The following is a 27,317-nucleotide window of genomic DNA, read 5'->3' as shown; positions in this document are numbered from 1 at the left end:
GTGGTGAGGTTTTCCAGCGAGACTGCCGTCAGCGACAAAGAGGGGCAGCTCTGAGGGCTTCAGCAGGAAACACACCAGGAGCAAAGAGCCAGCCCCTTGGAAAGGCAGCCGGCCAAACTCTGCAAGTTCAGGTTGCCAATGACAGAGGGAGGCGCCCTGGCAACAGGGGAAGCTTGGCTGCTTGCAGCACTTCCCCTCGCCCTCCCTCCCCAGCACTGCGCCTTAGGACAACTGCATCCATCACTGAACAGTAGACTTCGACAAAGCTGAACTCGCAGAGATCTAGCGCATGTGGGGCTTTTTCAGCATTTTATTCTTTTATGATTACAAATTGTGTATTCTTTTTTTTTTAACTCTCAGTCTATCCCTCCCCCTGCCACCCTTCCCCCCTGGTAACCATAAGTTCATTCTCTAAGTCTGTGAGTCTGTTTCTGTTTTGTAGATAAGTTCATTTGTATCTTTTTTTTAGATTCCACATAAAAGTGATATATATTTGTCTTTCTCTTTCCCTGACTTACTTCACTTAGTATGATAATCTCCAGGGCCACCCATGGTACATATGTACAATGGAGTATTACTCAGCCGAGAAAAAAGAATGAGATAATGCATCGCACAATGTGGTTTCAATAAAACTCACTGAAATACACAACGAATCAGAGTGACAGGTGATAAAACACTGGTAACCTGCACAGGGGAAACATTAGCCTTGTTTCCAACATCAGTACCAGAAAGGATTCCTTCGCATGATAAAAATATGACTTCTTGGCATCAGAGGGGATTTCTGATGCATTTCCTGGGAGGCTTCCCAGGCCCCCTGCACCACCCATTCCCTGACTAGAGCGGTCACTGGCATCACTCGTCTCTATCCCATGGTAACGCCCATTATTTTTCATTCAGGTAGGACTGTTTAGCTTTAAAAGCACCTTCACTGACCTCCTATCTTATTTATTCCTCTGACAACTCCGTGAGGTAGTTATCATTCCTCCCTTTGAAGATGAGGACACTGGCCCACAAAAGTTAAATGACTTTTAGCCAAGTCAGGCAGACCTGGGAGCAGAGCCAGGGCTTCCGATTGTAAAACCTGTGCTCTTCCCACCAGCAGACACTGCTTCCACCCTAGGAGTGAGCGGGCCTTTAAGGAGTGCATATATGTCAAGGTTGCCTCCCCTATGAACAGGTCAGTTAGGGAGATGGCAAGTGGTACCTAAGTGTGGTGGGAACGCTGGTGTATAGGTAAGTTGCAGTAATACATCAGAGGAGCCGGAAGGCCTGAGCAGCCCAGGGAGAAGGCAGCCTCCCCTTCTGAGCCTGGACAGACACTACAGAACTGAAGTCCCCAGGCAATGGATCATGGGGTATGCCTAGCAAAAACAGGAGGGGACAGGAGGGGCACTATGGGATCACTGTTAAGAAGGCTGGGCTGGCGGAGAAGACATGCTGGCAGGTGGCCAGGCACCGACAAACTTCAATTTACCACAAGCCTTACCTACCAAGGCAGGAAAGATCAAAGTCTCTAAAGGACATTTGATTTTGCTGACAAATACCCTGTCCCCATCGTGACTACCACAAGGACATCAGTATGAGAATAAGAACTGCTGGGTTTCTTTTCTTCACTTCCTCTAACAGACCTGGAGCCTCTGACTGTCTGAGAAAAGGTGCTCTCCCTTCATGGGACCACCCACCACTCTCTCACCAAATGCCACTTCCCTTCAACCTGCTATTAAGCAAGATGACTGCCAGCCAGGCTGTGGGGTAGATACTAAGTCGAAAAAGAGATGGTGGCTCCCTGCCCTTGGGCTGCTGATCACTGAGACAAGGAGAAAAGACTCCATATTTAAAGCTGTTAAAACCCTGGGGCAGGTCCACAGGGATCCAGAGACGTCTAGGCAGCCTCTCTGAACCCGGCAGATGAGCCCAGTAAGCCCCCTCAGTCCCCTCTAAGCACACACCTCCCCCTCTAGACTCCTCCCACACCACCCACCTCACCCAAGGTCTTGAACAGGAGGGAGACACAGGCATCACATTCCTTCTGGCGCCTCTCTCAACTCTGGCCAAGCAGTTCAAAGAGCCGGCCAGCTGGATTTCCAAAGGAACCTCAGCAAACTGCTTTACCCTTTACACTTACCCTCTTTTGTTCAGGGCAACAAGCCTGCCACAGATTCTCCCGGCTCTCCTTGGGTTGTGTCTAATTGGTTCATTTCCTCAGGGTAATTAATGATGAGCACCCGGGGGGCACTTCCCGAAAACAGGCAGGACCCACTTACAGGTCCAGTGTGCTGGGGAAGACAGTCCCAGGGGAAGGGCTGCTCATTCTAAAACCATTCCCGCTCTGCTGGGTACTTCTGCCCATAAAGCCCACATCTTCACGGAATCTCTGAAAGGGGCCCTGGTCATCACCTGGCACCCATTTTTTACGTGCAAAAAATGAGGTCTACAGAGAGGCGACTTACAATTCTATTTCAATTCAACTAATATTTACTGATTACTGTGTAGGGATCATTGTGCTATGCTCTGAAAAAGGATAGAAAGATAAGCACTTCAGGTACTTGTAGCCAAATAGGGGTATGACAAGGAAGTCCACACATATATTTTTTAATTAATTAATTAGGTTGGTTGCAGCAGGTCTTAGTTGTGGTAGGTGGGCTCCTTAGTTGCGGCTCGCTGGCTCCTTAGTTGTGGCATGCGAACTCTTAGTTGCGGCATGCATGTGGGATCTAGTTCCCTGACCAGGGATCAAACCCGGGCCCCCTGCACTGGGAGCTTGGAGTCTTAACCACTGCGTCACCAGGGAAGTCCCAACACATATATTTTAAAAGTTGTTTTCTTCACGGCTTCTGGGTTTTGTGTCTTGGCTAAGGACATTTTCCTAAACATACTCTCCAATATCTTCTTCTAACGTTTTATAGACTGGGTCCTTTGTTATGCAGATAATACCTTCATAGAAAAAAAAAAAATCTTAGGAAACATATACATGGTACAAAATCCAAAAAGGAAGAGGGTGAATGTGGAAAGTAAGCCCTTCTCCTTTCCTAGTCAGTGCCTCTCTCCAAAGATACTCCACACAGATTTATTCTGATACACATCAAAGAAAGGGATTAGTGTCACAAGAGAGGGAACTCAGAGCAGGAGAGACCAGCGTTGTGTGGGGAACGGCTGGGAACAGCTCGCGGAGGAAGTAGCATTTCCAATGGGGCTTGATTTCAGCAGGAAAGGAGGTGGTGGTTTGAAGCTAATGCGCCAAAGTGGGACCGTGTAGATGAAGCCCAGAGAGCAGCAAGTAGCCTAGGTTAGCTTGGCTGCATAAGAAAGCTTGGCCGAATGAATAAATAAATAAAATATAATGATAACAGTAGTAGTAGTAATAGTAATACTGTGATGAAACCATCTTGTAGACGCGTTGGCTGCAACAGGTGTTTATACTATATTCAATGGGCAGAATTACAAGAGGAGCTGAATTTGATATAAGATGGACAGAAGTTGAGAGAGCTTTTAGGGTAGGTCAGCTGTAGAGCAACCCCTGCATGGTGAAATACACTGGACAAAAGTTCTTTTATGTTTGTCTATGAGGATCATACAAAGGAAACAAACTACACTACGTTAGGTTCAGCGTCACAAAGGGACTGCCCCAGGTCCGAGGAAGAAATAAGGAGGCCTTAGAAGGAAAAGTCAGAAAAAGGCAAGATTGTTTTAAGACGCCAAGAACATAAGGAAAAAAATATGGCCCAATCAAAGAGCAGAGTGGGAGAGCCGTGGCAAAGAGCAGGTGCTGGAGAGACCCTCTCAGTGACGCCTGGGGTTCACAGGAACGGGAAGAACATCAGGAAGAGCAAATAAATCATTCAGTGGCTTCCGGAAGCCCCTGTTCTGGGCAAGAGGCTGACTTAATCAGGCATGCTCTAGGACAACCCAGGTCCGCAGGGGGAGTTTCAAGCTCTGTTCCTAGTCCCAAGAAGACAATGAACTCATCTGATTTGGCAAAGCTGCGTAATTTCAAAAAGAGAGGGAGAAAAGCCAGAAGATGGAAATTTTACAGAAAAAAATCAATTAGCTCTCCTTAGCTTCCTTCTCCGCTTTCTGTTATCTCTTACACCCACTTAGGCCTCCAGTGAGCACAGGAAGCAGCGAGGTAATTCTCCAGGGGGCCCCGCAGAGTGCCTGGAGCACAGCAGTCATTGAGCGAGAGACCATGTGACCAGCTGGTGAGGGTGCAGACGGAGGAGACGCAAGGCGATCTGGCTGATACTTCTACCCCAGAGTCCCCGCAGCCTAAAACCATTAGCAGAAACCAATAAGAACCCCCAGTCAGCACTTCTAAATGTGTTTTGCTTTTGCCGTTTTGGGGACCAGACTTTTAGGAAGAAGAGACAAATTAAAGACAAAACAAAGTCTTATAAGATTCCGTAGCAAGGGAATCAAAACAAGCTCCAGGAATGGCCCTGGGGTCAAAGTGTTCAGTTTAACAAACCGAACAAATACCTGAGCCCCTTTAAAACGAGGTGTGGGGGCGTAGGGAGTGTGAAGCTCAGCTTGAGGAGAGGAAGCAGACATGTAAACACCTAGCACAGTTAAAAAGACTCAACCTAAGAGGTGTCCATCTGATGTCACTTATCAAGAAAACACTATACTCCCACACACAGCGCCTGAGGGCTTAAGAAACTGTGTCGGTGTTCACTTGCAGGTTTGAAATAATGTCGTTTTACACCAAAACCAGTGCACTGGCATTGAGAACACAACTGAGCACAGAGAAATAGGTGCTCAGTGAAGGTGTTCAAAGGATGGCCAGAGAAAAGCTTCCCTGGGAATTCAGGGGAGAAGGAAGTGGTTCCCCCAAACTCACCACACCAACACGGCAGCTGTGGCCATCAGGGACACAGCTGAGGCATTATCAGACGTGTCCCTGTGTGGCTATAACTCCATCAAACAGTTAAGAGCGAGCCTCTCCTCACAAGATGCTCTAGCAGGGCCACAGAAGTAAAGGAGACAGGACCATGCCCTCAGAAAGTTTACAGTCTACAGGACACGGACACACGCACAGCCAACTCTGATGTAAAGGAAAGAAGGAAGTGTTCAAAGGTGAGCTCTTCTGTTGGCCTGGGGTGACCTTCTGGGTAGGGACATCTTTTCTGTTCATCTGAGAACCGCTGGCGACCAGAGGAAGGTGAGAGCCCAGGCAAAGAGAAACGGGAGAAAGGGGAGGAAGGAATGGATGGAAAGCACACACCTAGCACAATACTGTCCAACAGAAATATGATGCGGCCACACAGGTGATTTTAAATTTTCTTAGTAGCCACATTAAAAATGTACAACTGGTGAAATTCATTTTAATAATATATTTTATTTAACCAATATATGCAAAATACATTTTTGATCGCTCAACGCATAATCAATATAGAAATTTATTAATGCGATATTTTATATTCTTTTCACAATAAGTCAACACTTACAGCACATCTCAAGCCACACTAGTCGCATTTCAAGTTCTCAATAGCCACCTGGGGCTAGTGGCCATCGTACAAGACGGCACAGGTCATCGTACAAGACGGCACAGGTGCTAGGGATCTGAGAACAGTGGGAAGGGTTCAGACCACACAACTGAGTGTGAGACAGGAGGCTAGCAGCAGATGAAGACACCACGGAGCACTGAGGGTCCCTTCAGGTTGTTTTTTAGAGCACTGTCTATGTGCTTGCTCTCAAAGCCCTTTCTTGATATATGAAGGTCCAATTTCTACTTCTAGCCCTCAATGGTTTGCTAGGAACAGAGAGAACCAGAGAAAAAGCAAGGCAAAAACAGCAAAGAAAAGAAAAGAAAAGAAAAAGTGCAGATTTCAAACGTGCAGATTTCTTTTTGCACGTAAGACAAGGAAAATAATAATTATTGCAAACAGCATTATTACATGTGCCAGGCACTCTTCTGAACTCTCTCTTTACACGAAGCAGGTGCTATATCTTCTCCATTTTATAGTAAGAACAATGCTCCAAGCCACACATCTCTAGATGACTCAACAGGCGCTCTGGCTCCTGAGCTGCAGGCCTGACCATGAAGCCAAGGTGGGCCTGCAGAGGAGGGCAGGACACCAGGCTTCATTCTGCGGCTCATCCCCCGATGGACTAGGCCTAGGGCCTTTGGAACATCTAGCTACTCTGTGAAAGGTGTGAGCTTGCTAGTTCAAAGGGGAGATGATTCTCCTCAAGAAAACCTCCCCAGAAAGTTGGTACTGGGCATTCCAGACAAATGCAAGGGGGGATGGGGTATCACATCTGACTACAGTCTAAAGGTTCCTTCTGAGGTCTCCCTTAGAAATCTCAGTAATTACAGCTCCTAGTCACTGACCATCGACTATATGCCAAGTACCAGTCTAGGCACTTTACATGTTTACCTCATTTCAACTTCACAGAAACCCTGTAAGAAACATTATTATAACATTATACAGGGAAGCAAATTGAGTGAGAGAGGTTAAGAAACTTGCTCAAGGTCACCCAACAGGTAAGAGGCAGAGTCAGGATTTGAAGCCAGGAGGGGTGGGGCCCACTCCACGGCACTCCCTGGGCAGCAGCAAGGGTGCTGAGCCCAGCTTCTCCTCCCACACCCGCATCTTGGAAGGGGAGCCACAGAGAGAGGAGCCCAGTGACAAAGACAAATCTGAGTGCTGCCCGTGGACACTGGTCTCTCTGGGACTCAGTTTCAGTACACACAGGCACTGAACCAGATGGCCTCCGAGCCTGCCACTGGCAAATCTGTGTAAGCTGGGTGGACGGCCAGCCTCACCACCTCCCGAGATTCCTTCATAAAAGTCCTACAGCCACCGCAGTTTTGAACTGAGCACAGGGTGTGAGAGGCTCCAGGAAAACCATCCTGTCTGTGCAGAGGCTCCTGCAGCCAGCATCAGGGCAGATTCCTACCCTGGGCACGTGGTGAGGTCAGAGAACCAGGCAGGCGGAGGTCAGTTAACTCAAGAGAGAACCAAGGGCTGCTTCTGTCCATGGCTTTCCCTGGCTTTCTGCCTTCCTGACCCCACTCAAATAGTCAAAAGTCTAAAACAGGCTGCAGCGAGAGGGAAGAGAGGATTTCTCATGCCATTTGCAACCTTCCTCTCCTCTAAGACAAATCTTCCTAGCAGTCAGACAGGAAGCCCATTGTCCTGCCAGGATCCCTTTTCTCATGAGAACTTTCCACATGCCGGGAGGAGGGCCAGCTGCAGGGTGCTCAAGCCCTTCCCAGGGTGTGGCCCTGGAGCGGGGTGGAGGCTCAGTGGCAGAAGCCACCACGGCTTAGGCTGTCCCCACAGCTCCTCGCAGGCCCCTAGCACCACCTGCCTGAGAGGGGCCCAGCCCAAGCCCTGCTCCGGGGGCCCGGCAGCTCACAAGTGGGTCCGGCTTCAGAGCCTGTCCCTCTTGTCTTAGGCCTGAGTCCCTCACTCCCCCGACCTCACAGGAGAGGGGACATGCCAGCCAGCAGGTCAGAGCTCACAAGAAGGAAGAACATTTTCTTTATTGAACCCTGCCCCAAACATAAAAACTCTTGTCACCTGGAAGTAGCCATCAAAGTCCCTAGTCATTCTGAAAGAAGAAGTGCTAATCCTCTGCCTGGAAACCCTGACCTGAAACTACAACGGGGTCAACTGAAACCCAGCCCATCTTTCAAGACTCAGTTCCAAGGTCGCCTGCTCCAGGACACTGTCCCAAAGAGAACTCAGCAGCACAGGGTAGAGATTACCAGCCTGCGCCTACAGTGAGAGCACCCGGGGTGTGTACCGCTCTGACAGTCTCCCACCACGTGGGCTCAGGGGGATCTTCCCACGCGCCAGTTCCCTCATTTGTAAGATGGGGACACTAAAGGTATGTACCTCACAGGGGCGCTGTGCAGATTCATCACAATCATGCAGGTAAGGTACCCGGTGAAGGGCCTGTCACACTCCAAGTGCTCAATAAACAGCAGCTTATCACTCCTCCTCTGTTTTGCCCTAGCATCTTCACACCTCTCTATAAACATCACTGTATTGCCGTCTCTGCAATTATTTTCTCACAGGTCAGTCCTTCCCCCACCTCTCCATGAACCCACCCACCTACCCAAGCTGTAGGGCAAGCATCTGTTCTCCTTCCTGTTCTGATTCTTGTATTCCCAGAACTCGGCACAGAATCTGGCAGAGAGTAGACGCTTAGTAGAAAACTGACTTGACTTGGAAAATTTTGCCCACATTTCAAGGCACTACCTTGTTTGTAAATGCAAAGGGTCACATGGTTTCCGATTTGAGATAAGTCAGGAGCAGGTAACAGCTGAAACAGGAGGGAAGGGGGCAGGGCACAACCTTTAAAAGAATGACACAGCCACAGGACAAGACAAAACTGGTTAGAACTAACCAGATCCACGATGCCACTTCCAGTGGACCTTGAGCCCCATTATACGCTCATTGTAATGCATTAGCTAAATGGTAACACCCACTAGCGCCATGACAGTCCTGAGGCCAACCATAATAGGTCAAAAAGTGGGCGGTGGCCCAATTCCTGGAAATCCCCGCCCCTTCCCCCAGAAATAGTTGGAATAATCCTCCCCCTCATTAGCCTATGAAATTACCCCACCCATAAAAACTAACCACCCCATATTTCCAGAGCCTCTCGCCTTCTGAGATGGCCCACTCTCTGTCTGTGGAGTGTGTTTCTCTCTAAATAAATCCACTTCTTACCCATCACTTTGTCTCTCACTGAATTCTTTCTGCAACGAGACATCAAGAACCTGAGCTTCGTTAAGTCCTGAAACCAGGTGTGTGATCTCAGTTAAAAGACGGTGAGTTCAAGTCCCAATCTCGCTTTAGGCTGGGTTCGAGTCCTGGCACATGGGTTCAAGTCCCAATCTGAGCTGCACGGTTTTACAGCAGAGACTCCCTCTGCATAGTACATCTCATGTTCTCTAAGTTGGCATCTACCAGTGAAAATATTCTCCCAGCCAACCAGGATCAGGGCCACAAAGAGTCAGAGCACGGTCTGATGGATGAATCTGGGTTTGACCTAGGGGCCTGCCCTGCAACCCTGTCAACTGCCTGAGCTCTTCTGAGCCTTGCTCCTTGACAGCCAATACCCACCTCCGTAAAGTGTTTGAGGGGACAGATGAAACTGTGTACCTGAAACTGTCTTGCATCATGCCTGGCACACAGTAGGCACTGATAAATTCTTCACATTTATTTTCACATTGTAAACTCAATTCCCACCTCTGGTTTTTGGAATGGGGCAGGGCAAAGACTCTGGCAAAGAAAAGAAAAAGGACTGCTTCAGAAATTTCTGGATATCTGGAGAGAGGACAGGCAGAGAGCAGAGAAGGATGAATACTTTGGAGGGGCTTGCTTTGCTACCTCCTCCTCCAGCTCAGTAATATGCCAGCCCCTTCCCCACTTCTCAGCAGAGACTGGGCTGCTCTTGGCTGACAAGTGGCCTCCATATGGCCTGTTACCCCTTCTCACAGCTCAGGGACTTGGGGGACATGCTGTCAGCTGGGACTGCACGCCCTACCCCACCCCTAAACTGTATGACTGCTATAAAACGGGCAGGCAGGAGGACCACTCGCCTTCTCCTGCTGCTCCAGGCCTGGGCTGTACAGCATCCAAAGCCCCCCACCCAATGCAGTGACCTACAGAGCAGCGCCCACAATTGTCTGCCGCCCCCGCCCCCAGGATGTTGGGACACAAGCAGAGCTAGGGAGCCAGGCCATTCCACAGGCATTAACAAAATGATACTGTGTTCCCTTGAGAGTGGTAGTTAAAGGGTTAAGAGAAAGCAGATGTTTATTTTTTTCCTCATCAGCAATTGCTACTTCCTGGTCTCATCTCCTTCATCCTATCATCTAAGGAAGTTGCACACGAGTCGGCTCTCGCCCTCAGAATTCCTCACCTCCAGGAGGAGGTAGGCTGGTCCTCCGGAGGAAGGCCCCAGTCAGCTGCTTAAGGCACTGTCCAACCTCAGAAGGATAACTGATGAGCAAGTGATAATTAACTTAGGAGTCGGGCTTGGAGTTTACAACAGGGTTGCACTCTTGGGTACAAAGCTCAGAGTTGTGGTTTCATTTCCAATTCTGCCATCTAATGGAAATGCTTCATGCCAAGTCTGGTGCCAGGCACACACAGCAGGCCTTCAAGAAACACCAATTCAAATTTAAAATAAATTTAGAGATCTCTGTTGCCCAACAGGGTGGAAGTGACTAAGAGAATTAACATTTACCACCAGGTGCTACACTAGGCACTTTAAAGTCGCCATCCTAATTAATTCTCCCATCCTGTGAGGAAGGAAAGTGAGGCTCTGAATTTAGTAGTGGCCTGAGGGTACACAGCCACCCAGTAGTAGAGTCTGGATTCCAACTCTGGCTTGCCTTTCCCCCCATTATAGGGAAGCTCCCGGTCTACAGATGCCACCAGAAAAACTTACCCCAAGACCTACAGAAGTATAGCATGGGGGTGGGGTCCATCTGACAAATGTTATAGTAATTCGTTTGGAGAAGAATGTGGACTGGTGAGTTTGCCTGTGCCCAGAGGACTCAGCTCGTATCTCAAGTGGGGCCCCATTTTCCCAGAGAAGTGGTGGGGGGAAGGCAAGACAGTGTCCTTCACTAAGCTCTGAGCATTACAAACAATGGAGCGCTTTAAGGAGTACAGATCCCAAAGCTGCAAGTGGGAGAGGGTATGGGGGCATTTTCAGCTGGGAACACAAGCCTTCCAAGAGGGATGCCTGACTAAATGCAGAACAGGGATGCGAGCTAGAGTAGATAGAGGGCTGCCCTTCTGCCAGCTGCCCAGAATACACAGGATCCCTGGGGCAGCTCTGCCAAAGCCCAAAATAAACAGCCTCCTCTGCCGTGTATCTCCAAACAGTGAGTCAGGCAGCGTCTTGCTTATGCTGGGTGCTCAACAAGCCACTGCTACTTACCGAGGCCCACACAACTGCAAAGAATGAAAGGAAACAATCGATAAACTCTACCCACGGACGGTGGCAAAAATCAGCTGAGGTGGCAGAAATCAGCTAGGGGGATGGCCTAAAACCAGCAAGCACCACACTTCTTTGAAAAACACTCACCAGTAATTGAGGGGTAAAGGCCTGAATAATCTTTCCTGAAAAAACAGATGTGACTGGGTCTCCCTGTGACAGACAAGGTGCAAATAACAGACTACGAGTCTCAGGCAGGCCACGAAGTGAGCCCTGTATATTCTGTAGGGGCTTGTGTCAGGCTGACCCTACCACGAGACTAAAGGAAATAATAAAAGGGAAAAGCTGTTCTTTTGGAGGGGGGTGGGTGGCATGGGGAATGAAGCTAGGGCTAGGGGTCTTGTCTTTATCACCTCTGAACCAACAAGTATAAGGAACACTGTGACAAATGGACCATGGGAAGATACAGTCAAAAGTTACAGAGTCCACTCATCTGGAGAGTCTTCTCCGTCCTGTGGGGGATGGGATTCTCTTCTTTAAACACTTCATCTGTTTAAACCACCCCGTCTCACATAACCAGCACAGGAAAAGGAGCTTGTCAGGCCTTCTTGGTTTCCTCTGCATCTCCTAGAAGGGGAACTTATCAGCCTGCGCTATCATTAGCTGACCAAAGGCGGTGAGGAGTCAAATCCGCCCAGAGGTTTGTTTGTTCTTCCCTACTTTCAACTTGTGGATCTTTCTAAATTTCTGGACCAGATGGAGTCAGGGTACTCCTAGCAGATCCCTTTCCTCTCCCCAGGCAGCAAGGAAGACAGGAGAGCCTCTCACCTCCTGTGAATCCACTCAAACCCGCTGTCAGGTCCAAAGCAGGGCCCCTGGCCCCCAAGGTGCTTTCTCACACATCTGGGACTGGCCTCCCCTTTGATTTTAGCCTGAGTATTTATTAGCCTGACTCTGACATACTGTCAAGACTCCCTGATCGTTAAACAGAGCGACCCCAAAAGAGATTACGGAAGCTTTGGAGACAGAGTCTCAACCATGCTTTTATTTGTCACACTGAGGCCCACGCTCCTGTTACCTCCCCTGGCCTCTCTCCGTCTTTGGACCCCTGACCCTGGCAAGCCACTTTTGACTGACCAATCGAGATTCCTGGTCAGAAGACTGTTGCCTGCTGCAGCCTCACCCATTCTGTGCCTCAGGAGATAATCTTTTGTATTCCAAAGAATGCCTTTCACCCAGAAGAGAGGTAAAAAACATTTGCAAGCATTGATTCTTATTCTCTCTGCATTTCACTCTCCTAATAGGAATGCCTTCCTCAATGTAACAAATAAATATCTATGAGCACCTACCAATGTGCCAGGTTGGTGCTAGAAATTGAAGAGCAAATAATACACAGTTCTGTCCCTGAGGAGACTTCAGACTCTTTGGGGAGATAGATGAGGAGCCCAAGTACCTTATAATAATAGTAACATCTACGCTGTTTATCCCCCAGAGTTCACGTAGGGATTACATGTATCCATTCATTCTTTCAACAAGTTGTTTTTTTGGGTTTTTTTGCGGTACACGGGCCTCTCACTGTTGTGGCCTCTCCCGTTGTGGAGCACAGCCTCTGGACGCGCAGGCTCAGCAGCCATGGCTCACAGGCCCAGCCACTCCGCGGCATGTGGGATCTTCCCGGACCAGGGCAAGAACCCGCGTCCCCTGCATCAGCAGGCGGACTCTCAACTACTGCGCCACCAGAGAAGCCCTTTTCAACAAGTTTTTACTAAGCACCAAAGCACTGTAGCCGGCAATGGGAGAAGGAGGGTTGGGAAGATGGCAAAGATATAGGTCCTACCCTCTGGGAGCTTACTGTCTAATAAATAATCACAATAGACACATGTTAGAAATCACTATGGGCTAAAATAAGAGGTTCTAAAGAAAGATTAATTCAATGAGGAAGAGATGAGAAAGGAAGAAAGAAATGATAACAGAACTCCAATTCTAGGGGGAAGCAGGATTGTGACCACGGGATAAAAGACTGTGACTATAGGATTGTGACTGGGCTAAAGGAAGGGGGAAGAACACGCAAGGGGGAAGATAAGGGCATGAGCAGCAAAGGCAGAGGAGCAAGAAGAGGCCGTGTGTGTGTGTGTGTGTGTGTGTGTGTGTGTGTCTGTCTGTCTGTCTGTCTGTCTGTCTGTGGAAAGCAGCAGGTTTAGCAGGAGATGGCTGGAAATTGAGAAAATCAGGCTGGCGCCAGAACAGGGAGGGCCCTGACTACATAGCTAAGGAATGAAAAAGTCTTGGGTTCCTCTTCCATAAAATGAGATTTTAAGGACCTTTCCAGTCCCAAAATGCAAAGTCATGTTACTACTAATAAAAAGAAAGCCTGCTCTACGGTACTAATCCAGCTGAAGAAGCCAGCCGTCTCCGTCTCCCTGCCTACCCTGGCAACCATTTTTCAGTGGAGCTGGCCGTGCTGGTGCGGTGGAGTGGGCACAGGAGAAGAACAGAAGGGGAAACCACATGAGTTTCCCAGTGCAGATGCATCATGCTTCTTAAGTTTGCCGAGGTGAAGGGGGCCAGAAAAGACTGGAGGGACTAGAATGGAGAAAAGGAGTACAAAGACATCTTGCGGTCAATTTCTTTCCCAGGGTTCTCTCGCATGGCAGCAGATGGCCTATCCCTGAAGGACTGGATCTCAGAAAGCAGCTGCTCCCAGGTCCTGGTCTAACAGCTGGGGTCACAGGACCTCTCTGCACAAGCTGAATGCCGGAAATCAATGGGTTCCATTGTGCCTGCACGCATGAACTCTCGTGTCCAGGCTCCTGCCCTATGCCTGCCTGGAGCAGAGGACTGGGAAAAATAACACTACACACTTTGAAAGACTGCACTTGCAAATTAATGGAAAGATACAGTATTATAAAGTCCAATTTCCTTTAAATTACCTTGACTTTGCTAGGAAACTACTGAGACATTAATTATTTGAGAGATAAAGGACTCATCAGTGAGAGGGTCAAGGCGAGAGGGAGCAGAGGGACATAATCAGAGGAAAACCCCTAACTGCCTCTGGCCCTCCCCTTCTTCCTGCCCAATGCACGGAGGAGTCTGACTCCACCATACCAACCAAAAAGCGGGCTGGATGTTCCATGTACTGGAAAGGGGGATAAGAATCCATAAAATGATGTGTGTGTACACAGAGGAGTGTAATTGTATGATTACATAATTAGGCACATTAAAGTATTTATACTGCTGAGACTAAAAGCCCCTACTCAAAGGCATTCCACCAAAGTTGAAAGGGGAAAAAGAAAATAGAAAATAAAGCATCTAATTGCAATCTTCCACAAAGCCAGACATCCCCAGCTGGTGCCACAGCTGAATTCTCGTAATTAACATGTTGTAATGGCAAGTACGAGAGACACTGTATGCTTATCAACTCCATGCCGTGGCCAGCCAGGCATGGGAGAAGCCCGCAGCACTGCTACAATTAAAGGGATTTTTCTCTTTCCATTATACTGGTACCCTGGTGTGGGAGGTCGGTTATTGTTTCTTAAAAACTTAGTTGTTTAAAGTACACACATAATAAAACTCTATACCCACAAAGTCGGGGACTGAGACTGGAGAATATAAAAAAGTTCACAGTCTAGGAGCTGGTTTATTTTTGGTGGTTGGTTTTCTCTTACCTCCCCAAACGTGGGGCTTTCCCAGTTAGAGAAGGCTAGCAATGTTTGAGCAGCTTATCCTTTTAAATAAATAAAGCCCATCTGACAGCTTAAAAATCATAGGTTAAAAGTATCTAAATAGAAAAAAAGATGACAGAAACTAGCATATACATGAGTACAATGCAAGGGGAAGGGCCTCGGTGCACCAAGAGAGCAGATCAATATGGCCTGTGCTCCAAAGGACACTCAGTCCCAGAAGGGCCCTGCACATTTACAGAAAGGGTTTTGTGGGACTTCCCTGGTGGTCCAGTGGCTAAGACTCCACACTCCCAATGCAGGGGGCCTGGGTTCAACCCCTGGTCGGGAAACTAGATCCCTCATGCATGCCTCAACTAAAGATTCTGCGTGCCACAACTAAGACCCAGTGCAGCCAAAACAAATTAAATATATATATTTTTTAATTTAAAAAAAGGGTTTTGTTTTTGCACAATTCTTGGTCACTGCAGAACCTGGTTTTAGATAGTCCCCCCCCATTTCCCTGAAAAGACCCCCCCACCGAAGTTAAATAATAGCTTTACATATTATAAGGAAGTTGTGTTCTCAGAAAGCCAAACAAGATGGTAAAATACTCTGCCTTTTACACTCTTGGACAACATAATTTGGGCATTTTTTTACACTATTCTTTAACTGTGTTTTTTTCCTCTTCATAACTGAGCAGGGCTGTTGACTTAAGAGTCAGCAAGCGTTCAACTGACACTAATGATTCCCTACTTCTGGCATGCTCACTGAGTTTCAGAATCGTTTCCTCTACTGTATCAACTTTAGAAGTCCCACCCTTCTTCTAACTACCATCAGTGATGTCATTTTCCCACTTTCAACCACCCTTAGAGCATAAATGTCCAAAACTTCAAGTTACTGCTACAGCGCACACGGCTGCACAGGTGGAGTCAGCGAGGCTGCTCAGCGTGTGCTGCAGACCGGCAGGCAGCCACACCGCAGACCCACCACCCAGAGGTTCCTTCTCAGCTGCTGCACCAAAGTCCAGACTCATTACCCAAAGGTGAGTGGGGTGTCGACTTACAATGCGCCAAAGTACAGGTTGTTCCTAAGACAAATGTTTACAAGCTGACTGCTCAGCACTGCTTCAGAAGTACCTCACGAGGCATCCAATGTGGACCCCTCGCCCCTCGCTCCCCCAGCCCCCAAGGCCCGGAATCATTTTGGTGAACCTGAAGAAAATACATTCTTAGGTAGGCCCAGATACAAATGAGGAATGTGTCCAAGGATCACGGGCACTCAGCAACACACACACCTGCACTTCACAAAGAAGCCAGGACTGCAGCCAGGGTGCAGAGGTTTGCACAGCGCCAAGGGAAGTCAAGCTAGTCAGCACCTGCCACAGGCCTGTTACTCAGGATGACAGCTCATCCTGGGTTTCCGCAGCCTCTTTGCCTTGTTGATGGAAAAGGTCTTGTCACACAGCCTCTTTGCCTTGTTGATGGAAAAGGTCTTGTCACACGCGCAATCAGGGATCCCAGATGCCTCCAGCCAGACCTTGCAGTGAAATAACGTTAGCAGAACAATAGTTCCTTCCCCACTGCCGGGAGCAACTTGGCCTATGGGAGACAGAATCCAGGTGCTTCAAAGACTCCACACAAATGGGTGGGCAGTCCTTTGGGGCTAGGCCATTTGTACTCGCAGCCCTTGTACAAAACCAAATGAAACCATACACCCCAAGACAGCACAGAAGTTGCAGAGCAACTGATTCTGAACTCTGGGCCTCCTCCTTTCTCCCCAACAATCCCCTCAATTTTCCCAGCTAGCCTCACCTCTCAGAGGGACGGAGAAAAACAAACGCAAAGACAGCTGGGCCTTCTGCAAATGTGGGCCGGGCCACTAAAGTCAAACCTCGCTTTAGAGACCACCCTGTTACTCAACTGTAACAAAGTGATTACTCAGAATGGTTTCAGCAGTTTATCTAACCAGCAATCCAAACAGAGTATCTGGGCCCTTAGTTTTCACAAAAAGGGGAAGAAAGCACTGGTCCTTTTACATGAGGTAAAAGCTGAAGTTTCAAGGCTCTAGGCTAAGCCCCGGCACCTCCCCTGCACCAGGGCCCCAAAGCCCTCCGTGGAGAGAGCCAAGGCTGGCAGCGGAGCCTCTGCCTGGCCTACACCCTGGCCTGGTGACAGGCTGGGATGATCCCCAAAGAGGAAATGCTCACTTCCCAGGGCTGCAAACTTGACATCAGCCCTGGCCATGCTGTGCGTCCGTGCTGGGGAGCTTGGGGTGGGTCAGCTGGGAGTGGCAGGCCAGGCCCAGGCCCAGCAGCTGGTACGGAAACTGTGATTCCTTTTCTGACTTAGGCGAACTGGGCAGTACCTCCCTTGGCAATCATTTACTTTTCCCTCTTTCTACTGGAAATTAATAGATCTTGTGATATGCAAAACGTGTTTATGCTTGTTTGTCCCCACCGATACAAACTCTGTCAACAAAAATTTATTTTCTCAATTTCCATTTTTCTCAAAGAGCAGCTACTAGACAGTCGATTAAGAAGAGCACTTTCTGGGCTTCCCTGGTGGCGCAGTGGCTAAGAATCCGCCCACCAATGCAAGAGACACAGGTTCAAGCCCTGGTCCGGGAAGATCCCACATGCCGCGGAGCAACTAAGCCCATGCGCCACAACTACTGAGCCTGCGCTCTAGAGCCCGCGAGCCACAACTACTGAGCCCATGTGCCACAACTACCAAAGCCCGTGTGCCTAGAGCCTGTGCTCCGCAACAAGAGAAGCCACCACAATGAGAAGTCCGCGCACCGCAACGAAGAGTAGCCCCCGCTCGCCACAACTAGAGAAGGTCCACGCGCAGCAATGAAGACCCAGCGCAGCCAAAAATAAATAAATATTTTTTTTTAAAAAAGAGCACTTTCTGACTGATACTCTTTGACCAAAGTTACCCAAATTCCTTATTTAAAGTTGTTAAGGGAGTGCAAGGCACAGGGGACGGTAATAGTACTCAGCACTGGCAAGGATATTAGAAACAGCACTCTTTCAACTCCTGATTAGGCATGAGGTGACTTGTGTCACCTGGATCTGAGCAATCGTCCCTGGTCAATCACATCCTAAAATGACCAGCTGGAGGGATGGAACTCACTGCACCTTGTGCCTGGCTCCACTGGGCCCACCAGGGCACATCACAGCTCCCCGGTGGGCCTGGTCAAAGCTCAACTCGAGCTGGCACCTAGTGGCTGGTCCTACTCAGCCAGCACTAACCTCATGGCCTGAGTTGCTGTGCCCTGCCAGGGAGAGCTGCAGGAGGCCAGAGGCCACAGGCACTGTGGGACCGTGCTCACTCAAGACAGAAGCCTTCCACCAGGCCACCCCTCCCTCCTAGGACCCAAGTACAACTTCCTTCCAAGAACTGTGGATGGAGCTGGGGTTCTCCTACTGCCCACCTGGAGGCATATTCTAACTCACCCTGATGAGCTAGTATTCCCCCAAACCACATTTTTCCTAATGATGCTCTCTTCTCAGAATCTTTGAAAGTCTGCCAATTTCTTTCTATATAAGTCTGTGTTTCTCCTGGATACGCCAGGCTCTCCACAATTCGGTCTGTCCCATTTCTCCAACGTCAAGTCCCACTAGGCTACCCATACTGGCCTTATTCACCCACACTCATGGCCTCAGATGGGCCTTCTGGCTCTTCTCAGCTCCTTCTTCCCCTCCTCTCAATATCCTTCCTTTCCCTCCATCAACTCAAACCCCTCCCATAGTGCAAGGCCTGGTCTTAGTGCTTTCTTCTACAGGAATTTCCTTTCTCTGAACTAAAGTGCCCAAGACTACACAACCTAGCCCACAGTTACATACCATTTTGTTCGCCATTGCTACGTGGGAGTCGGTCTTACCTCTCCAGGGTATCGTGAGCAGCTCAAAAGAACAGAGAACCCACCTTCACCAGCCTGGGCACATTGAAGGCCCTGAACAAATACCTGATGGAGCTTGTGTCCAGAAGGGCTGACACCTCTTACAACGTGGACTGATTAAATGCTTAAAAAGCCCCCAGCTCTTGCTTCTCAGGGAATCTCTCCTCCCCACACCCCACTCCTGGACCCAGTCCTGGCAGACTCGGAGACTTCTGCCTGCAGACAGCCAGCATTCCAGCTTGCATCAAAGCGTCAAACAAAGGATTTCACAATGCCCCCGCCCCGCTTCAGGCTCCAAAGCTCTTCAAGGGCACCCTGTTTAAACAAGAGGTGCAGTATATTTTGGGGAAATGATGAAGCAACTTCCCATAAGAGAAAAGAAAAAATTCCCCAAGTGCAGAAGGCTTCTTGGAAAACAAATAGAACAGCTTCCCTTGCCAGGGCAGAGAGAAAGGATTTGACATCCAGGCTCCTCGTCCTTGGCAAAGAAGCCTGCTGTGCGGGAACAGGGGAGACAAGCCACAGGGGAAGGAGGAGGCAAATCCTTACGGCCAGATGTAGAACACAGCAGTTTTCAGAGTTGGAGGCCCAACCTAACACCTCATTTCACACTGTCCAAGGTGCCACTGGGAGCTCCACAATCTTCTCTTCCTCTTACACACCTTAAACAACAGACGTGACCCTATGAAGTTGGGTGCTAATGCAGTATTTCACATAGGCCAGGAACACTTCTACTTAAAAACAACTACACAGGGAATTCTCTGGTGTTCCAGTGGTTAGGACTCGGTGCTTTCACTGCCAGGGCTCAGGTTCAATTCCTGGTGGGGGAACTAAGATCCCGCAAGCCGTATGATGCAAAACAACTGCACAGTGACTCCTCTGGTGGATGGTAAAATCCTTTTGCAGTAACCACACTCTTGGACTTCCCTGGTGGCGCAGTGGTTAAGAATCGGCCTGCCAATGCGGGGGACACGGATTCGAGCCCTGGTCTGGGAAGCTCCCACATGCCGCGGAGCAACTAAGCCTGTGCGCCACAACTACTCGGCCCGAGTGCCACAACTACTGAAGCCCGCGCGCCTAGAGCCCATGCTCCGTAACAAGAGAAGCCACCGCAATGAGAAGCCCACACACCGCAACGAAGAGTAGCCCCCGTCCGCCGCTACTAGAGAAAGCCCGCGCACGGCAACGAAGACCCACCACAGCCAAAAATAAATAAAATAAAATAAATATTAAAAAAAAAATAACCACACTTTTTTTTTTTAATGGGGGTGTGGATTTTGTAATTCATACGTTAGGTTTGATTATTAGGATTGTTTTCTCACATATTGCAGAGTGTCTGCGTTTCAGGGGAGGGGGCATGAGCAAACTGGGACAGAAGGAGAAAATTCCTATCATTGTGCTTGATCTTCAAGGCTTAACTAACTTCTCCTCATATTTCATCTTTATAACTACTACTAATCAAACAGTACAGCAACATTAGCAGTACTCTTCAAATAAGAAGAAAGAAAAGCATCACCCACCAAGGGAACCTCTCAGGTCCATATCCATATAAAGACCTAACGTTTCCATACCTAGTAACCAGCATTTGTGTGTTCAGACCTCACTTCTCTGGCATAAGCCCCTTCTCCCTGAACCTGAGAGTTCACGTCCACCTGGACTGTTTACATGGACCAGAAGGCAGTGTGCAACACGTCAAATCCTAGCTTTGCCCTCATCAGCAACACGAGCCAAGGAACAACTCTTCCCCTTCTGCTGTCTTACTTTCCCAACCTACCTAGCGACCGTTCTCAAGAACCAACGGAAGGGCCATAAACAAGCTGCCAAAGAAAGTCAACTCTTTCAGACACCATAACGATGTGAAGAAGGCTCCTGCAAGCTTACAGTCTTGGACTTGAATCCTTCTCAGGTGCCCACCCCAACCTCTTACAGCAGGCACGCAGGCCTGCAGTCTTTCCAGCAGGGGCCCCCTTTCTCCGTACTCACGTGGATTCCTGCTACAAAGCTCTTTCAGAAAATAAAAGGTAATCTACCTAATCTGCATCTCTAACAGATTTCGAGGGTTTGTGAAATTTTATTTTTTAAGCCGCTGAAGGGGAGGCAGGAGGCTGGGTGGGGCTGAGCAGGAAAAACAGCAACATCTAGAATCCCTTCCCTGAGCAGGGCCTTTCCGCTGGCAGCATTAATGCATACGTACAACTCACGCATCGCTTTTACGATATGCCAGTCAATTTAAAATAAACGTCAATTTATTATTTTTCAAAATACGCAGTAACTAAATTATTGGTAGGGAAAGCGAGGGACTAGGTGCTTTCATTCGGCTGTTCAGCACATTCCCTCCCTGCAGGCAAGATATGCCGGAAGAAGATCTATTAGGATGTCTACATCAGCTCCTTAACCACAAAAAAGAAATCCCCTCCTCCTACTAAAGAATTGGGATGCAAAATAACAACAGGAGTCAACCAGGTAAACACACTTTACAGGGAAGGAACTTGCGGGGAAGGGATGGAGATGTAGCAGCTGTCCCCCAAGCGAAACAAAGACTAAAAGAAACTAACTCCAAGTCTTCATTTTAATCGGAAACGCTGAGTTAGTGGGGAGACAAAGATGAAAAGGGATCATCTTCTCAGAATTTATATTTGCGTTTTGTGGGGACTGAGAGTCAAACAAGCTCTCAGATGGGGAGCAACATGTGAGATGGAGGGAACGGCATAAGTGAGGCACTGGGGGCACATTCGATGGTGTATTATGGGAATGATAAAATGCCTGGTGATGTTCCAGGACGGAGCACAGGCTAGGGCAGCGGCTAGAGAGAAAGCACAGGTGAGGGTTACGTTGCTAGGGAGTACAGACCTTAAGAGCAGCCTTAGAGCAAGACCTGGATTTGTTTTCGTTTGTTTTAAGGGGAGAAGTATCACGCTAAGTCTGAGATTTTAAGTTATTCTGGCAGCAAGGCGGAAGACAGATTTGAGGGGAGGGAGGTGGGGAATACACTGCAAACAGAGGAGTCAGTAAGAGTCTGGTGAGAGGTGATGAGGCCTGGGATGTCAGTAGTGTTATTTTTTTCTTGGAGGGGCCACCACCATACCCCTCACTGTAGTTAACCTGGTGGCTGCCTGCCCGCCCACTGCCCTCACCCCCCAGCCCAGCCCAGACACAACCAGGAAGAAGAAAGCTAGTGCTTCTCTGACAGGAACTCAAATGTCCGGGGCTTTAGAGAGGGGACGCACTTCCGGAATCCCTGTCACTAGTGAACTCGGGTCCTCTGGACAGCAAGTTGGCAATGAACTAATGATGAACACAAGGATCCAAAATGAGCATGTACAGCATCTCAAGGAGAGACTGCTGGATTCTGCAAAATGCTTGGCGACTATCTTGAACAAAGGGGTCTGGAAAAAGTGACTAAATCCCTGCCTGTCCTTCCATCCCTTCCCATGCCCCCCACAATCCCCCCCCGCCCCCCGCCAAAAAGAATTCTACTATAAAGGTAGATGTGGAAAACGTTCTATTCAGGCTATACAAATGTTTTGAGAAGGTGCAAAATTAAGCAGCTGACAGGCCTGGGAAATGGCAGACAGCACCCACAAAAGTACATTCCTAAACTTCTAGAAGAAAATATGAGCCCATCTTCATGAAATTTGGACAGAATTTCTTAAGCAAGTCAAAGGAAACATTTCACATATACACACTACTATATATAAAATAGATAACTAATAAGGACCTACTGTATAGCACAGGGAACTCTACTCAATACTCTGTAATGACCTATATGGGAATAGAATCTAAAAAAGAGTGGGTATGTGTGTTTGTATAACTGATTCACTTTGCTGTACATCTGAAACTAACACAACGTTGTAAATCAACTATACTCTAATAAAAATTAATTTCAAAAAAGAAAACATATTCCAGGAAGAAAAAAAATATGAATAAAGTAGCAGTGGTTCTCAGACCCCTTGTTCGCAAGCCCCCCTTATACTATCGAAAATTACTGAGGACCCCCAAAGTTGTCTGTGTGTTACAGCTATCAATACATACCACAGTTGAAAATAAACCTAATTTTTACTATTTATAAATTCATTTAAAAATAATAATAGGGCTTCCCTGGCGGTGCAGTGATTAAGAATCCACCTGCCAATGCAGGGGACACAGGTTCGAGCCCGGGTCCGGGAAGATCACACATGCCGCAGAGCAACTAAGCCTGTGCGCCACAACTACTGAGCCTGTGCTCTAGAGGCCGCGAGCCACAACTACTGAGCCCGTGTGCCACAACTACTAAAGCCCGTGCTCCACCGCAAGAGAAACCACTGCAATGAGAAGCCCATGCACCACAACGAAGAGTAGCCCCCACTCACCGCAACTAGAAAAAGCCCGCGCACAGCAACGAAGACCCAACACAGCCATAAACAAATAAATAAAATTTTAAAAGTAAATAAAAACAATAATAAACATCAGAGTGATTGTGTCAACACATGTCATGTAGCCTCTGGAACTCCACGACACACCTGCGAAAGAATGAGTGCAAAAAGGCAAATAGCATCTTAGTATTAATATGAAAATAGTTTCAACCTTGTCAGCCTCCTGAAAAGACCCCAACGACCCTTGAGAACCACTGCCATAGAGAAAGTTAAAATAATCTGCAAACTGGGAGAAGACAGTCAAGAAAAATACAAAATTCAAGCCACGGAGAGATTCCATTTTATATCCATCAGATTGGCAGAAATTAACATCTAACAATACCAGCTGTTGCAAAGCATGTGGAGAACTAAGAATTTTCGTATGTATCACTAGTGGTGAAAACTCATACAACTACTCTGGAGAGCTACTTGGCAATATATAGAAAGCTGAAGTTGTACACTTCTAATAATCCAGCAACTCCACTGCCACACGTATATGCCAGAGAAATCTTGTATACATATTTAGTACACATGTACAAGGATGTTCCTTGCAGTACGTTCCTAACGATGAAAAACTGAAGTCACCTGTATGTCCATTAATGAGAGAATGGTTACAAATATTCTGGCATATTAACACAATGGAATAACGCTATACTGTAGGTAAAACAAATGTATCAACGTGGCTAAATTTCAAAAACAATGTTGGGGCTTCCCTGGTGGCGCAGTGGTTGGGAGTCCGCCTGCCGATGCGGGGGACGCGGGTTCGTGCCCCGGTCCGGGAGGATCCCGCGTGCCGCGGAGCGGCTGGGCCCGTGGGCCGTGGCCGCTGAGCCTGCGCGTCTGGAGCCTGTGCTCCACAACGGGAGAGGCCGCGGCGGTGAGAGGCCCGCATACCGCAAAAAAAAACAAAAACAAAAAACAATGTTGAACGAAAAAAGGAGGCTATAGAAGATAACATGCATTTTAAAACATAAAATGGTACAATAGTCAGGAGATGGAAACAACGTAAGTGTCCATCATCGGATGAATGGATAGAGAAGATGTGGCACATATACACAATGGAATATTACTCAGCTATAAAAAGAAACGAAATTGAGCTATTTGTAATGAGGTGGATGGATCTAGAGTCTGTCATACAGAGTGAAGTAAGTCAGAAAGAGAAAGACAAATACCGTATGCTAACACATATATATGGAATTTAAGAAAAAAAAATGTCATGAAGAATCTAGGGGTAGGACAGGAATAAAGACACAGACCTACTAGAGAATGGACTTGAGGATATGGGGAGGAGGAAGGGTAAGCTGTGACAAAGTGAGAGAGTGGCATGGACATATTTACACTACCAAACGTAAAATAGATAGCTAGTGGGAAGCAGCCGCATAGCACAGGGAGATCAGCTGGGTGCTCTGTGACCACCTAGAGGGGTGGGATAGGGAGGGTGGGAGGGAGGGAGACGCAAGAGGGAAGAGATATGGGAACATATGTATATGTATAACTGATTCACTTTGTTATAAAGCAGAAACTAACACACCATTGTAAAGCAATTATACTCCAATAAAGATGTAAAAATAAATAAATAAATAAAATGATATCCTATATCGCTTAGGGATGCATGTATAAGTATGTAAAACTTGTACACGTCATATAAAAAATACAAAAAAAACCCACACCCCCCACTAAAACTCAACCTCCACAGACTGAGGGCCCTTAAAAAAAAATGCATGTAAATACATGTGTAAGTATGGAAAAACAGAGGCACGGTTGGAAGGATACACACTGATTTAGCATACTGGCTATATCTCTGGAGAAAAAGATCTGAAGCAAACATGGCAAAATATTAAATCTGGGTGGTAAGTACCCAGGTATGTTAGTCTCTGTATTTTTTTAATGTCTGAAAATTTTCATTGGAAAACTAAGAAAGGGATAATAGATTGAAAGTGGTTACTACCTGAAACATATTGCACATTTACTATAGGTATTTCACAACACCCCAAAACTCAGGCACGTCACTTCTCTTTTTTTTTTTTTTTGTGGTACACGGGCTTCTCACCGCTGTGGCCTCTCTCGCTGCAGAGCACAGGCTCCAGACGTGCAGGCTCAGCGGCCATGGCTCACGGGCCCAGCCGCTCCGCGGCACGTGGGATCCTCCCGGACCAGGGCACGAACCCACGTCCCCGGCATCGGCAGGCGGACTCTCAACCACTGCGCCACCAGGGACGCCCAGGCATGTCACTTCTTAACAGGGTATTTAGTAACTTGGTAAGTTTTCTGATCCTTCACAACCACCCTAGGTCCCCATTTGGTCCCCAAATACAGACAGAAATCTTAAGATTCACCGAGACTGCCAACTCCTATGGAAGACACTGGATTACCTCTTTCAGGGCTCTCAATGTATATGACCCTCAATCCCAAAGAAGTTTCCTCCACCTACCCACTGACTGATCCTTGACTGCTCCCACCCCCAAAACTCATCTGAAAGCTAAGATACCAAACAGCATCTGTAAAAATGCTTTTCTTAAAAGTCAGAGGCACATGCAGTAACTGAGCATGTACTGTTTTGAAGGTCCTCAGCCTCAATGGCCCCACCACCTGCCTTCAATTCAAGACAGCAGCCAGACAGACCCGGCCACTGTCAGAGTCAACTTCACTTACATCATTTAATACCACTCCTCCCTTTCCTCCTTAGTTTATCCTAAACACTTAGTCCTCAGGAGTGGGCTCTCTATGGTGTCAAAACCCAGATCCCCAGCCCCTAATGCTTCCTGCAACATGGAGGGCATTTCCTTGGAATACAGTGTTTCTCAGAGGGTAGGCCACCCTCACGACATGCAACAGTGTGTTAAATAGCTTCTGCCTCTGGAAGGGAACAAATGAAACCTGCACCCTTGCTTTCTTCTGTTCAGGAAAGACAACTGAAGGGCTGGGAGACTGATATTATTTTAAAACTTTTAAAGAATGCATATTGCTGGGCTGCACTCCAGACTGACTGAATGGTTCTTTGTGGGCATGGGGTATGCGAATCTGATTTTAAAAGCACAGTAAAGTCCGAAAAGCATCACCCCAGAGGATGTTAGTTCTCTAGTCTGATAAAGGACTCAAACCTCACCACCTTTTCTGTATCCCAGAGTCCTAGGTGGCCAAATACCAAACTCCCCTTTCCAGCTCTCCCTTGGTTTGGATCCTGCCTTCCCACCAGGCCCAGCGTTAAGTCTCAGCTCTCCGGAAGCCTTCCTGGATGACGTCAGGGTTAATTCTCTTCTTTCTAATAGCACTCAGTACCTGAACCACTCAAGATGTATTCTGTCTTATCTTTCTCCCCAATTAGACTATGAGGACCTCAGTTTCTGGCAGAGGGCCCAGTGCATACATAATAGCTTCTTAACACTTCAGTGGTTGAAATAATCCTAAAGACAATGGCATGGGAAAGTCAGTGTGAAACACACACACACACACACACACACACAATGTAGTACAAAAAGCATTTATTTCATTTGCAAAGGGAGGACCTGGGTTCAAATCCAGCTTTACCCTTTACTGGCTGTGATAAGTTACTGTGAAGACACCAGTATGACATGATATACAAGAAAGTGCTTTACCTTCTGTCAATTGCCAACAGTAGTGCGCTGTTACAGCTATTGCTACCCATTGTTTCTCTGATCTCAGGAGGTGGTTCATATTATTTATTCCTCTTTAGAGCCAAGAAAGGAAAAACACTGAAACAGGCATTCCTACCATAAAAACACACAGAGAAAGCCTTAGAGACAATTCCCACGGACTGCCTGCTGGAACCTCAGCTACTCAGGCCTCTGTGCTTCCACCAGGGCAGGGAGGAGGGGCAGGGAAACACTCAGTAACTAGACCGTGCCTGGCACACCCAGGAGGTCTGTAAATGTTGAGTGATGAAAAGCCTGCATACAGAACTTGGGACAAGAGAGCATTCTCACAGTGACCCCTTCCCACCTGCACACCAAGAACTAAGTAGAGTTTTATAGGAGCAAGGTGAGTGAGCCTTAGGCCCCCGAGTGGGTGTAAACTGAAGAACAGCGACAGTCTCAGCTTCTGGAAGTACTGTCAAAGCCGGTCGTTAAAATCATCCTCAAACTGCTCTTCCAGTAAATGAAAAAGCAGCGTGCAGTATCCAGCTGCCTCAGATTAAAGCAGGGGAGTGGGGGGAAATGAGAAACACAGTCAGGATTTCCAATTACTGCTAACATGAGGGTATTCAAAAGGGAGGAAATTAATGGAATCATCAAAAGGCTGGTGATTTCACTTAAAATGAATTAAATCAACCTCAGTCTTTCCCTGTTTCAAAGCAGACCTCAGGCTACTCAGTGTTTGAGCCGCCTGAAAGCCACCCACGCAGGATCAGAGGGGCTAAGTGACGATTAGCCAAGGCTGGGAAATCTCTCATTTGCCCCTTCAGAAAGAGGCTGGAGAGACAGGGTCACACAATGGT

General features: G+C 47.8%; 1 protein-coding gene across 4 annotated transcripts in view; it reads right to left on the bottom strand.

Annotated features, from left to right (window-relative positions):
* The window catches only part of SUSD6 (sushi domain containing 6), a 97,215-nt gene that overhangs the window by 14,047 nt on the left and 55,851 nt on the right, over window positions 1–27,317 (bottom strand). The gene's annotated exons all lie outside the window — the stretch shown is intronic.

This window comes from Globicephala melas, chromosome 2 (genome assembly GCF_963455315.2).
Source record: "Globicephala melas chromosome 2, mGloMel1.2, whole genome shotgun sequence".
In the NCBI taxonomy this organism is placed as follows: Eukaryota; Metazoa; Chordata; class Mammalia; order Artiodactyla; family Delphinidae; genus Globicephala; species Globicephala melas.
The sequence above is the reverse complement of the archived record's forward strand: the minus strand, read 5'-3'. Positions and strand labels throughout refer to the sequence as shown.